At 32.4% G+C, this 16,306-nt stretch overlaps 1 pseudogene; it reads right to left on the reverse strand.

The window, feature by feature from the left end:
- Positions 1-2,390: 2,390 nt before the first annotated feature.
- On the reverse strand, positions 2,391-6,105 carry LOC132634255 (serine/threonine-protein kinase STY13-like; annotated as a pseudogene).
- Positions 6,106-16,306: the final 10,201 nt, after the last annotated feature.

Genomic DNA, 16,306 nt, shown 5'->3' on the forward strand with positions numbered 1-16,306 from the left:
GACTGCGTCGGTTACGTGGTCCGTCGGATTTTATACAATAATTTTAAAAAATTAAAAAAATCGTCGGACAGAGTCGGTTTTTTTAATTTCTGATTTATTATGTTATATAAAAATAATATATATATTTTATGAAAAAAATGACGCACGACGTCGGTTTTTTATTTAAATTTTTTTATTTTAAATATAAAACCGACACAGTGCGCCGGTTTTTTCATAAAATTTCAGAATTATTTTCCAGAAAACCGACGGACTGAGTCGATTTTTGGGAAAATTTTCAAAATTAATTTCCAGAAAATCGACGGACTGCGTCGGTTTTCTGGAAAATTTCGTGCATTCAATTCCTGCATTTTCTGCAGCCACACCTGCACAGAAACCAGTACCAAAAGCCGCTCAAAACTAGCATTAAAATGCTCCAAATCAATTCTAAAAGAGCTACAACACATAAAATCACCCTAAGTAATAATAAAACACATCAAACACTATCTAAACACATCAAATACGATCTAAATAGACCTTTAAAGTTCAGAAATATTTAAATGTCCAACCAAAAGTACCATTAACTAGTTTTAACGCAATCTCTTTGCTTCATAGTAACTCTTAGGTATGTCGAATTCCAGACTAACTAGTTCCCCTACAAGCTTAATCATTGAGTCCACAGCAGCTTTAGCAACAGTCCAATCTGATTTGATGCTAATTATTCTAACTGCAACAGACAACTTAGAATGCTGACTCCCTACCTAAAGTGGATGACTAGCCTCTTCTAATTCTTGATAGAAGCACATTGCTTCTTCATTAGAAGGTTCCTCAAAATTTTGCCCAGGTTCAACCCCAGACTGTACGCCAAAAGCATCATTAACCATATCATTAACTCTATCATATTGGACATTACTATATTCCTGCGACACACTACTTTCACCGACAACCAATTCTAACTTTGAATTCTCAATAACAATTCTAACTTTAATAACTTATGGATTCTAACTTTAATTCTAAAAATTGAAAAGTAAATCTAGTCAAATAAAGTCTATATTTTAGTTTTGAGGGTATAGAAATATTATAACTTAATAATTCTAACATAACTTAATAATTCTAACTTTGAAAAACACAATTCCAACCAATTCTAAAAACTGAAAAGTAAATCTAGAGAAATAAAATCTACATTTTAGTATTGAGGTATAACTTAACAATTCTAACTTTGAAAAGCACAATCCCAACCAATTCTAAGAAATACTATAACTTAACAATTCTAACTTTAAAAAACACAATCTCAACCAATTCTAACTTTGAATTCTCAATAATAATTCTAACTTTAATAACTTATGGATTCTAACTTTAATTCTAAAAATTGAAAAGTAAATCTAGTCAAATAAAGTCTACATTTTAGTTTTGAGGTTATAGAAATATTATAACTTAATAATTCTAACATAACTTAATAATTCTAACTTTGAAAAGCACAATTCCAACCAATTCCAAAAATTGAAAAGTAAATCTAGAGAAATTAGAAATACTATAACTTAACAATTCTAACTTTGAAAAGCACAATCCCAACCAATTCTAACTTTGAATTTTCAATAATAATTCTAACTTTAATAACTTATGGATTCTAACTTTAATTCTAGAAAATTGAAAAGTAAATCTAGTCAAATAAAGTCTACATTTTAGTTTTGAGGTTATAGAAATATTATAACTTAATAATTCTAACATAACTTAATAATTCTAACTTTGAAAAGCACAATTCCAACCAATTCCAAAAATTGAAAAGTAAATCTAGAGAAATTAGAAATACTATAACTTAACAATTCTAACTTTGAAAAGCACAATCCCAACCAATTCTATATAGAAATATTATAACTTAATAATTCTAACATAACTTAATAATTTTAACTTTGAAAAGCACAATTCCAACCAATTCTAAAAATCGAAAAGTAAATCTAGAGAAATAAAATCTACGTTTTAGTATTGAGGTTATAGAAATACTATAACTTAACAATTCTAACTTTGAAAATCACAATCTCAACCAATTCTAATTTGGAATGATCAAAACAATTCTAATAACTTATGGAATTCTAACAAAAAGCACAATCCAACAACAAAAAAAAAAAAAAATAGTCAAATAATTAAACTATACATTTTTGCACATATTCAACATCAATAATATTACAAAGAATGATAACTAAGCTAACACAAATACATTGACAAAGAACACGAAATATAGCACAATCTCAAGCCAAAAAAAAAATAGTCAAATAATTAAACTATACATTTTTGCACATATTCAACATCAATAATATTACAAAGAATGATAACTAAGCTAACACAAATACATTGACAAAGAACACGAAATATAGCACAATCTCAAGCCAAAAAATGACAACTAAACTAGTTAAATAAAGTTTACATTTTTTTCACAAATTTAACATTAATAACATTGCAAATGATGTTTAACAAAGCTAAATAGATTAACATTAGGCCTAAAATCTACAAATAAAACTAAAATTGAAAGAATTTTAAAACCCCTAATTTAAGAGAAACTAACCTCAATTAATTAACTTCAAAACGGGTCTGGGGTTGGTGGGGACGGGCTGCTCAGACGGCGGCGCTGGGCGGCGGGGCTGGGTGGAGGGGAGGGGGGCGGCGGGTAGCTAGGGTTTGAGGGGAATGGGAGTTTAATTGGGAAGAGGAGAAGAAATGGGTATTAAAACCCGTCTGGAATGTTTTTAAAGAAAAACCGACGGACAAAACCGACCCTGTCCGTCGGTTTTTCCCGCATAGAAGGAAGCAGTGTCAATCCCATCACCCAACCTACAGAAGTCAAATTGATGACATATTTGAAAATTTCCCAGAAATAGAAAAGAAAAGAATAAGATTGGGGATCTTATAAGCAAAAAGAAAAGAAAAAAGAAAACAGAAGTAACCTTTACATCAAACCAAGAGAAAAATGCATGCATGTAGCATAGCTTCTCAATGGAACTGTTCAAATACTCTGGAGGTCTGCAAGTTCACTTCCTTTGTCAAATATTTGGAAATTGAGATGGAATTTACCTACTTCTGTATGTCTTGATCTGCTTGAGGTATAAGGTTCAAGGTCCACGATGCTTTCGGAAACAGAAACAACCCTGTTGTTGATCAACGGGAGTCATTCCTCCGCCCTTTGACATATCAATAGCCTCTATCATGCATACTACCTCGTCCATCTCAGGCCGCTTGTCAGGGTTGGCGTCCCAGCATCTCTTCATTACATTAGCAAGCGAACTCGGGCAACACCTTGGTATTTCCGGCCTCAGATTCTGCTTGGCACAACAGAAACCGTAGTTAACCAAGGTGACAAAAGCATATAAGCAATAAGAAGCCAAGAGCTATATATTATTCTCTGAAGATCTGTTTTTATGCTTCATATGTCATTACTTATATCCAAGAAGTGCTATGAAGTTGGAGAGTTTACTTACCTGGCGAACCACAGCTGAAGTTACTTCTAAGAAACTGAGGTCAGGATATGGCATGTCGCAACAATATACCTCCCACACGCATATGCCAAACTGTACACATCACATTTTCTATTGTATGAATTGCCGTTGAGAACCTGTAATTTTAGCATTTGAAAATTCAGCAACAGTGAGTTATGTCCAACTACTTTCCTGTTTCAGCGTTTTCATTCTTCACATTATCTTTCTGTCTTAATGAAGCACTTTCACCAGTTAACTGGATTTTGGGGGGATTTCAGCATATTTTGAACAAATAACGCTAAACATTGTGTTATGTAGTATGTATAGTTATGTAGATCAAAAGGCTCAGAGAGCAAGTCTTGCACACAAAGGGTTGTCCTTCCACAACTTGACAAATGAATCTTGGAGAAAAGAAGGGAACGTTTTGTGAGTAAGAGTAGAAGGAAAAAGCTTTATATGTGCTGAATCAGATTGACCCACCAAAAGAACAGAAAATGACCAGACAGATTACTGACATGAATGAAGGATAGTGTGGAAAAGTGAATCCTAGTCCACTTCCAAAATTACCTCAGGAGCCATATATCCAAGGGTTCCAGTCTCCCCAGTCATGTCATTTGGATTAGAGGCCTCAATGCGAGCAACCCCAAAATCTGCAATTTTTACTGTACGCGTCTTATCCAATAGCATATTCTCTGTCTTGACATCTCTATGCACAATCTTTTGAGAGTGAAGGTAACTTAATCTACAAAGTTCAAATGTTTGACCTTTGTTCAGATAAATGATAAATGGTAGTACATAATTCAAGGGTGTTTGAAATACATGAGAAAGAGTTCCAATTACCCTCTGGCCATATCAAGTGCCATCTGCACAACAACTTTGAAAGCTAGCTTCTTTCTTCTGTTCTTTATAAGGTAAGATTTTAAGGCACCACCCGGAAGGTATTCCACAACAACGCAGCATATGTTACTAGGCATGCCAATATGACCATTGTCTGTTTGTATATTGAGACCAGAAGAGCCCATAGTTGCCCCACTGAACTGCATTAGATTGAAGAGATAAAAGTTGTTATATCCAGCAGATTATAGAACATTAAAATTGAATCATGAATAGGCCCACAAAATCAATAGTGAAGTCCGAACACAAGAAAATAAGATGGACCTGAGCACAATTTTTCCACTATTTACTATACAATTAATGACTTGCCAAAATTGTAAACACGTGAACCCTTTTTTTACCATTCTATTTTGTTTAAGTTCCTAGCACCTATTCTTTAAAATGGTATGATCCATGCATTATAATTAAATAAATGAAAGGAAAAAAGAGAACTTTTCAACAGTACATAAAAGGAAAATGGACCGACAATCCCAAAAATGCTCTTCCCACGGTTCCCTAACAAACTTTCTGCCCCTCCCAAAAAGTTAAAAGTAGTGAAAAAGAAATCGAAAAATCAGGGATACTTGAGAAACTATATCACACAGGAATCATTGAACAGATAATTTTCCGAGCATGCTAAAAAATACTCCTAAACTATTCGCAATGGATCAAAAATAACTGCCCATTTTGGATAGTTGAAGGACAAATATGGCTCATTCTCCCTTAATTTGGAGCAACCGTCTGTAGAAAGGGTGTTCACGAGCTATTTGGTTAGTTGCAGGGCATTTTTGAGCCAAAATCTTAATGAAAAGAAGTATTTTTAAGCAAAAACGTAAAGGAGGGTAAAGTGACCTATTTCGAATAGTTGAAGAATAAAATTATCTCATTTTCCTTATTTCGGAGCAACCGTTATTAGGAAAAGTATTTTCAAACTATTAGGAGGACAGTTTTGAAAGAAAAAAATTAACAACAAAAACATTATTAGCAAAAAACGTAACAGAGGGTAAAGAGACCTATTTGGAATAGTTTAGGAGTGTTTTTGACCCTTCTCCCTTACTTAAAACATAAAGGATTGAAAAAACACTAACCGGCAACATCTTGGCCGTCGTAAACGCCACGGTGGACAGTACCAAAAGTGCCACGAGCAATGACGCTTTTGATGATCAGTTTTGAAGGGTCAATTTCCCAGTCATGTCTTTGCCTGGGTTTAGATAGAGGGAGAGGAGCAGCGGCCGTGACGGTAGCTGCTGCTGCCGTAGCAGTAGAGTAATGGACTAGCTAGTACGTAGTGATTGGGTGTTTGGTATTTTTTTTTTTTTTTTTTTTTTAGTACTTTTGCAGGGAGGAATTAATTAAGCGAAACAGAGAGGGGGAAAAGGGCAAAGGGTCTCTTTTGGATTGGTGCGCTGGGGAAAGAAGAAATGGAAGAGAAAATAATTACTCCTAGTAGAGGTCGTTTGGAGTGAATGCCAAAGTCATGCCGGAATTACTTAATATTTTAATATTATTTTTTATTAATTATTTGATTTTATTGTGTTAAAGATAATATTGAGTACGGTATAATTATTAAGAAGAAATTGTTTGTTTGCAGAAATATCCTCCAGCTTATTTAATACTAATAGGAAAAGGGTTTGAGGAACTTTGAGGGTATTTTAGTATTTATCATTGTTTTATTAGGGCTGGTATTATTAGTTCATCATCTGGCACAAATAGCTTATTCTGATACTATTTCTAATTAAGATTCCAACAAGTGTTTCGTTGACCATACTATTTTCATATGTCTTTTAAATATTTTGAACTGTCAATTATTGTGACTTATAGTACTTTTATGTAGTTTCCGCATATGTAAATTTTATACTTATAGATTTTATGTCCGAATACACTATCAAAATTAAACTATTTGATTCTCGAAATTCAAACAGTGTCACATAAATTAGGACAAAACGAGTAACCCTTTTCAAAATTAGTAATCAAACAAGAGATAACTCAATATTGAATTTTTGTATCAGGACTATTTATAGTTGGGCAACATATAAAAGAACCTCTTAATACTTGAGATTATGTGTGTGGAAGGGGAAAGAAGAGAGGAAGTAATATTAGCAGCGCCATGTGGACACATGGAATTGCCTAAAGACAACGTGTGGCAGAGCTAGAATTTTCGTCGAGAGGGTTTAAAATATAAAAAAGTAAACATGCGAAGAAGTCTAAGGGGGTTCAACATTACTCTCTATATATAAAAAATAATTTTAACCTTATAAAAATAGTATTTTTTTTTCCGCCGAGGGGTTCATCGGCTCTATGTGGCTCTGCCACTGTTCCTGACCCACCACTCTTATCTTACTTGCTTTTCTCATTTATTTCTTCTGCTTTTCTCCTCTTTTCCCCCCCATCTACTGTAGTCTTTTTTCCCAATATTATGGGAGTCAAATGATTGAATTTTGAGCGTAATTGACCATATGCCTATTAACCGGTTCCAACCGGATCCGGACCGGGAACCGGTTAGGAAACCGGCCGGTTCCGGTTTCAAAATCGGAACCGCCTAACCGGTTCCGGTTTACCGGTTTTAAAGTCCAAACTGGAACCGGTCCGGTTTGGATTGCTTAAAATATATTTTTTTTTTGTTTTTTGTATTATATATATATATATTATAGTATTTATTTGTATATTGTAGCTATATTTTCATATGTTATACAACTTTATAATTAAAGTTTAAATATTTACTGACTAACAGCCTAACAGCAAGTCAGCAATACAGAATAGTATTTTTCGTATACATATATATGTATAACTTACATATACTTATATATATGTATAACTTAATATATATATATATATATATATATATATATATATATATATATATATATATATATATATATATATATATATATATACTAAATATATACTATATATATGTATAACTTAATATATATACTAAATATATGTATCTACTATATATACTATATATATTTATATACTATATATACTTAATATATATACTATATATATTTATATACTATATATACTATATATACTTATATACTATATATACTTATATATGTGTATAACTTAATATATATACTATATATACTATATATACTTATATATATGTACTATATACTATATATACTTACTTATATACTATATATACTATATATACTTACTTATATACTATATATACTATATATACTTATATACTATATATACTATTTTTTCTTTATATACTATATATACTTATATATGTTTAAGTATACTATATAACTTAATATACTTATAAGTATATTCTTAGTATATTTTAGGTATATTCATAACTTAATAAAAGTAAAAATATGAACACAAGTAAATAGAAGAAGCTCAATGAGACATATATTTTATTCATTCTTGGATAACATTTATTTGCAAGTTGTATTTTTTTTTAACTTGCAAATAATACATGAGTTATACAAAAATAGTATTATATATATATATATATATATATATATATATATATATATATATATATATATATATTATAGTATTTATTTGTATATTGTAGCTATATTTTCATATGTTATACAACTTTATAATTAAAGTTTAAATATTTACTGACTAACAGCCTAACAGCAAGTCAGCAATACAGAATAGTGTTTTTCGTATACATATATATGTATAACTTACATATACTTATATATATGTATAACTTAATATATATATATACTAAATATATACTATATATATGTATAACTTAATATATATACTAAATATATGTATAACTTAATATATATACTATATATATGTACTATATACTATATATACTTATATATAGGTATAACTTAATATATATACTATATATACATATCTACTATATATACTATATATACTTAATATATATACTATATATATTTATATACTATATATACTTATATACTATATATACTTATATATGTGTATAACTTAATATATATATGTACTATATACTATATATACTTACTTATATACTATATATACTATATATACTTATATACTATATATACTATTTTTTCTTTATATACTATATATACTTATATATGTTTAAGTATACTATATAACTTAATATACTTATAAGTATATTCTTAGTATATTTTAGGTATATTCATAACTTAATAAAAGTAAAAATATGAACACAAGTAAATAGAAGAAAGCTCAATGAGCCATATATTTTATTCATTCTTGGATAACATTTATTTGCAAGTTGTATTTTTTTTTAACTTGCAAATAATACATGAGTTATACAAAAATAGTACAATAGTAAAATCACCAATTTTGAACCATTTCGTTAATTTCCCCCACATCATATTCGTTCATGGAAATATCTTCAAAGTCTTCCATTTGGTCCGGTCCACTAGCTATCAAATCTTCAATTTCTTCCTCTTCGCCTTGCTCCGCTTCTGTGTTTTGGTTGCGTCGCTCCGATCTAATCCAATCTCGAATGCACACTAGTACTTGCAAGTTAAAGCCGGATAATGAATGTCTATGGTCTCCAATTTGTTGTCTTCCTAGGCTAAATGCGCTCTCCGAAGCCACGGTTGATACTTGAACCGTAAGGATATCTCGAGCCATTCTTGAAAGTACCGGATAGCTTGCCTTGTACTTCTTTCACCATGCTAAGACGTCCACCTCATCCAGTTGGCTGATATCCACATTTGGCTGCATCAAATAAAAGTTAAATTCATCAAAGTTTGCAGTAGAAGAAGAAGAAGTTGGCTGTGAATGTAAAACTTTTAAACCCGACAAGCTCTTTTTGCTACTCTGAGAAGTAGTAGGGCGTGGAGCAACGGGTGTAGCACGTTCTTCCAAACTAGAATAATGAGTAAAAACTCTTCTAAACTCATCATCAATAGCGAGATCGGCTTCAGCTAAAGATGGTTGAACTCCCTCTTCAATTTCTAAAAATGTATAAATTTGACTAACCAAATTTTTAGTATAAGACACTTTTTAACAAGGATTTAAAAGGGAACCCAATATAAATAAAGTTGGGATGGGAAAAAAATATTTCTTAAATTTGATTATCATTTCAAAAATAGCCACTTGATAATCGGGTTTATATTTATACTCTTGTAAAACTCTAGCTATTTCCGCTAAGTAGGCTAAAATTTCGGTTACCGTGGGATAAAATTGTCTAGAAAAAGCAAGAGTTGCATTATAAAAAATTTCTAAGAGTTCAATACATTCTTTAACATCTTCCCAATGCCTAAAAGTTAACCAATCCTCACTATCAGTATTATATTTGTTGTGAACTTGTTGTATGGGAATCCTATACTCATATGCTTGTTGTAGCATAATGTAAGTGTAGTTCCACCTAGTCTCAATTTCTACTTGAATTTTCCTAGGTCTAAGGTTATTTTCCACACAAGCATTCTTAAAATCTCTAATTCTTCCCCTATTAGCATTACAAAAACGAAACGCAACAACATTTCTAACTTTTTGAACAGAATCATCAAAATGCACAAGACCATCTTTAACAATTAAATTTAAAATGTGACAACTACATCTTACATGAAAAATATTTCTTAGAGGAGGGTTTATTTCTCTTTTTAAAAGACCAATTGCCTTTGTATTATTAGAAGCATTATCTAAAGCAATACAAAGTGTTTTTCTATAAAGGTTAAAAAATCTCATTATAGTAGACATTGAATCGGCTAAAAATTTTCCATCGTGACGACCTTTTCCTTCATCATATAAAAAAGCTATAATTATTTTTTGCATAATCCAGTTGTCATCAACCCAATGACATGTAATAGCAAAAAAATCTAAATGGTTAATACTAAGACCCAAATCAGCGGTAAGACAAACATTACAATTTAAAGAATTAAATACATAGCGCAAATAAAATCTATATTTTTTAAACAAATCTATAACATCGGCTCTACAAGTACTTCTAGGAATACCCTCAAATAACGGGTTATAACAACGTTGAATGTAAGTAACAAATCCCAAACCCGAGGGAAAGGAAAATGGTAAACAATCATAAGCTACCATTTTAGCTATTTCTACGCGTTCTTTTTTCTTGTCATACTTAAAATTTCTACCGGTTCGTGGGTCTATCGTCATTTGAATCCCCCCCACATTTGAACCCGTTTGTTCTCCCCAAATATCCATATGTTTGGTTCTCATATGACCATTTAGTGTACCCGTTCCACTATCCTTACCAGTTCCTTGCTTAAAACTAAATACTTGTCCACATAGGGTACACGTAGCTGTTTGGTTTTCCCTATTCTTAGTCATAAATTTCCAAACTGTAGTTGTTGGCTTACGAGTTCTAGGCGGTTTGTCTTGTGTATGTGATTGTGCAGGACATGTATCTCCTATGGGATTTTCGGGGGGTTGTGTTTCATCATCATCATCATCTAAGTCTTCATTAAAAGTGTCGGTAAAATGTTGTTGCATTGCCTCATGACCTAAAAGTGGATTATTTCCACCAACATCAATACCTAAATTAGGTGTTTCTTCCACAAATGTTTCCTCATTAAGCGCACCCCTAACAGTACGACTACTACTACCGGCACCACGTCTTAATCTCTTTGACATTATTAAATAGAATTAATTTAAATCACAATCAAATAAATCACAAGAAAATAAATTACAACAAATTAAATTGCTAGAATTAAATTGCGAAAATTAAATTGTGTAAAATAAATTGCTAGAATTAAATTGCGAAAAATAAAGATAGAGTTGGAACGAAGGTATCAAATTGCCGGATTAATTTCCAATAAAGTGAAGGCAGCTAGAATTGCAAATCCACCAAAGCTACTTCGGATTATTGCAAAATCACCAACTCCACCAACAATATTATAATTGCAAAATTAATAATTGAAAGTTGAAACTATAATAAGACTTTGTGGCTAATTATTGCAAAGTAACTATAATTGAGAGATTGAGATTTGAGAGAAAGATGAAGAAGAGTGAATTGATGTGCATCAAAATGAAAATGAAGAAGGGTTTATATAGGGGTGGGGATGGGTTAAAGTGTTAAAAAAAAAAAAATTGGGGGCCAAAAATAAAAAAACTGACCGTTTGGCAACGGCCATTTTTGCAAATGGACCGTTTGGCAACGGCCATTTTTGCAAATGGACCGTTGCCAACGGTCCATTAAGCCCAACGACTCTTTCGTTTTTTTTTTAATTTTTACCGGTTTAACCGGTCCGGTTCCGGTTTCCAAAATATTGTATCATTACACGGTTAACCTTAACCGGTTCTACCGGTTCCGGTTCCGGTTTAACCGGTCCGGTTACCGGTTAAAACCGGTAAGGCCAAACCGGTTGCCAGCTTTAATTGACCATGATCCAATGTATAACTTTAATGCTACTTCCTTTGTTTGAATTGATGTGTTTTACTTTCTATTTTATCTATATAAAAAAAACAATTATTGGGTGTAGATTTACATAAGTGATTCCTAAGAATTTGGCATATTCATTAAAAATATTACTACTTAATAACATTAATTAAGAAGATTATTTAACTAAATTATCCAGTCATGGAAAAAGTGTAAAAAAGTTAATACTTTCGTGATTTTTTTTTTTTTTAAAAACCACTTATTTTGGACAAACTTAAAAGATTAGAAAATCACTTATTGTAGATCAAGGGAGTAACTTCTTTCAATATTTTGGAAGAATTTAATTGTAACATGATTTTCATTTCATTCTTAATGACAAATTCTTGTAGGAATAACATCATGACATGTTTATTATATTCAAATTAAAAGATATTTTCCGTATATTATATATGTTTAGTTTTAGATCAAAATTCAAATTTTTTCTTTACATCTGTCAATTTCTTTTCAAGAAAAATTAAGATGCATAAAAATGGAACAGGGGAGGTACCAGAAACATATGAGTTGGCTCAACTATAACGAATGTCTTAAATAAATACATCATGATCAAACCTGTCAGTTTTAACAGCGTATGTCAGTAACACTAATAAAACAAAAATAGACGCCCATGAGAAAAATATTACGAAATAAAAATTGTTGTTTGAAACGGAACACCCGTAAAAATACAAAGGATTGAAATGTGTTACTACGTGTCTAAGTTGCCTACTATAATTGCCAGAACACTATTTCGTCTAAAAGGTTACTGTCCAAAGTCAGGGTTGACTTCACATGTCCTTTTCTTATTTGAAAAGGAAAAGAAATTTATTTATATTTGACTGGCCAACCTATCTTTGCGATTAATTAAAGTTTGCAAAAAGGCTATGTTTTGAGTGCTTAAATCACATCATGATGGGGAGATATCCTAGAATACTAATTTTCCTAAGGGATAAACAAGTGATTTGTGATATAATAATATGGTTTTGCATGAGAATAAAGTTAAGTAAATCACTAGTTCCAATAGTAAACAAACACCTCAAGATCAAGATAGATATTTCAATTACTCAAACCACTCAACGAAAGAGGAGAAGGGGGGTTCAAATGAAGGGGAGGGACAGCAGAAGTTCTGTAGGAAACATTTGGTTCGAATTTTGCTTGTTACTACGTACATTGAGTATAAGTACTTCAAACGTAGACGGAATACATTTGCAATTTTAGTATAACATACACAATCCTTCCTATATTTTAATAATCCAATAATTTAATATTTGCAGTATTTTACATACCCAATTTCACACTTTTTTCCATATTTCTTCTTACTAATTGAATATAAAAATCATTTTATCATTTTGGGGGTGTTCGGTATGGCTGAAAAATGTTTTCCAATTTTCTCATGTTCGTTTGGTCAAAAAATTTGAAAAACATTTTCCTCAAAATTGGAAAAAATGACTTCCCTAATAAAAATAGGGAAAACAAGTTCACAAGTTCGTTCCATCAACCACCCTACCACCACCCAACCCAATCCCAACCACTCCCAACCCCCACGAGCCCCACCACCCCAACCACCACCACTACCACCCCACCCACCCCCCTAATTTTTTTTTTTTAAAGTTGACTTTTTTTTTGCACCCCACCCCAGCCCCGCACCCCTAACCCCCTCACCCCTAGCAAAAAATTATTTTTTTTGAAAATAAAATAAGTTTTTTTTCCACCCCCACCCCAACCTGCACCGTACCCCTCCCCCACGCCCGCACCCCTACCCCCGTCAGCCCCTCCCCTGCAAAACAAAAATTAATATTTTTGAAAAAAAAAAGGAAAAAAATTTTGACATTTTTTTTTGGTTTTTTGCATACCCAACCCCCACCCCACGCCACACCCTACCCCTCCCCCCCCCCCTAAAAAAAATTTGAAAAAAAGTTGACAATTATAAAAATTGAATGTTTGCGTGGTTAAAAATTAAAACTTTTGGAAGGGGTGATGGGGGTATTTTGGGTCGGGGGCGTGGGGGTGTGTGGTGAAAAGATTTTTTTTTTGGGGTAGGGTGTTTCTGGAGGTGTAGAAACCCGCAAAAGATAATAAAAAACTTAAAAAAAAAAAAACTGGGGTTAGGGTTGAGGAGGAGGGGTGTTGGTGTGGTATGGGTTCCACGCAAGGGAGAGGGGAGTGATGGGGGATGTGGTCGTGTAGAAAATTTAGAAAAAAAATTAAAAACTTCAAAAAAATGTTGTGGGAGGGGGCGGGGGTGATGTATGGGTTAAGGGGGTGGTTGGGGGGGGGGGGTGCAAAAAATTAAAAAAAAATGGAGGGGGGTGGGGCTTAGGGGTGGGTGAGTGGGAGTGGGGTGTGGGTGGGGTTGGGGGTATGGGGTTGGGTTGGAGTTGATGAGGCTTGAATGAGTATTTTCCGAAAAACGTTTTCTATCAACCAAACGAACATAAGAAAATAAGTAAGAAATTCACTTATTTTGCACTACCCAAACGAACATGTTCACTTATTTTCTCGGAAAACATTTTCCTCCACACCGAGCACACCCTTTGTCCTCGTTCCCTTGAAGCATGTCTTTACTCCCAAGACTGGATTCATTCACAAAGGCTTCCCTTCCCTTGCTTCGACGTTCTTCCATCTCGGGGGTAAGCTACTCTAGCCTTTTGGTACATGTATCAAGCTTGAGCGTTGAAATATTAAATTAATACTAGAAGATTGGGATATCAGCTGAAACACTCGAAGATGCACATTAATTTGGGGATTCAACGATAAAGGCTGAACAATGATCTGACTTTCTTCCCCATATTCGGTTTGACTTATGTTCAATTGCTCTACCAGTAAAACGACATACCAAAAAAGGCTCGATGTTTGCCGTTGCGATCTGGCTTTAGCATCTGCCGAGTACATCTAAGCGAAAAATAGAAAAAGATGCTACATTTCAATTGATAATTCTTTTCTTTCAGGTATAAGTCAAGTTGAATTTACAAAAAGGTCAACCTGCTAACATATATCGTGGGAGTACTCTCTTCACTATCACAGAAAACATGTTGCTAAAAATTGTTAACTTTCAATATCTCCTAGAGCAAGGGGCTTGGGACATGTATATACACTTCTAAAGATGTTTCATTAGGACACAAGCATTCCCTATAGCTATACCTATATTGGATCCATTCATAAATTATGTAACCCAATGCTAATTGTGTTGTACGTTCATAATCAATCAGTTATAATATTGTATAAATTCAATGTGTTTAATGTTAATAGTCACATATGTACACCTGTCAAGCATAATACATATGTACATTCTGAATGCATATAGTATATCAATTATGTACAACCAAAAGAATTGTGTAAGTTTGACTGTTTGAGCAGTACTGCTTCGAGATACTTTCCAAAAATATTTTACTGTGTAGTGAATATAATTTAAACTATATTCCTTTTTTCATTTCTTGTGGTCGATACCGAATTAATCATTCAATTCTCTTTCTGAATATTTGTTATCTGGTGGACGGCTAAATAAGTGGATCACCAGAAGTCTACTAGGCATGACAAAGAAAACATTTCCATTAACTGAGTTATCATGCTTTAATCAAGTGACCAACCAATATGATAATAAGTTAATAACAATGGATAAATGTGGTATAGGGGTGGAAAATATGTGGTTTGGCCTGAATTTGAGTGGGACAAAATCAGAGGCGAATCCAGGATTTCAAGAGGATGGGTTCACCATTAGCTATGAGGGTTTTTTGTTTTCTTTTGCTTTCGATTCACAACTTAGCGCCTATGTTTTTTTTTTTTTAATCTTTTGGGACTTGGGTAATTAGAAATAAAGGGGAAAAAAGTCATTAGATTAATATATATAATAAAAAAAAAACACAAATTTTTTACTTTTGGGTAATTAGAATTATAGAAGAAAAAGGATTTAGAATAATATAAAAAGGAAAGTTAAAAGGCTGCTTTAGAAGCAAAAAAAAGCATTAAACGTGCAGGAGCTCGAGTTAGATCCCAAGACCCTGAGGAAATAAACACACCCCCTAACCAGTGTTCTACTCGGCCTGATTTGACCATGTGTTCCTTTAGTTAATATAAGATATATTTTCAGAATTATACACATAATATATCGAGTTTAGTCGAGTGAACATGTGTTCACGTGACCCAAATTTGATACCTGAATCCACCTCTGGACAAAATGAGCTGATTCAATAATTGAGTTATTTTAATTAGGCTGAGATGACTCGATCAAGATGGGGTACACAAATAAAATGTCGGTTCACTATTTACTTTTTTCTAGATGGTGTATATAGCTTATATGTGATTATACACATAATTTACATGAATTATACATATATTGTACATCCGTTGGCTAATTTAGATAGACAGTTGGGTGGACGACTATTTAGGCTAGTTCCCCATCAAGAAGTCAAGAGGATATGCTAAATAATGAGTAATAACCCAACCCGTCCAACTGTTACTAAATTTTAATTTCTTTTTGTTTTCTTATAATTTGTTGAGTTACTGAACAAGCTAAAAAAATTAATTTTCTTCTTTAATTTGTGTTTATATTATATATATATATATATATAACGTATTATACGAAAAAAAGTTTAAATGTTTTGACAAAACTTTTCATGAGTCACTTTGGGTATTATAGCCCAAATTTATTCAACTTTTAAACAAAATT

This window comes from Lycium barbarum, chromosome 3, assembly GCF_019175385.1.
Source record: "Lycium barbarum isolate Lr01 chromosome 3, ASM1917538v2, whole genome shotgun sequence".
NCBI lineage: Eukaryota > Viridiplantae > Streptophyta > Magnoliopsida > Solanales > Solanaceae > Lycium > Lycium barbarum.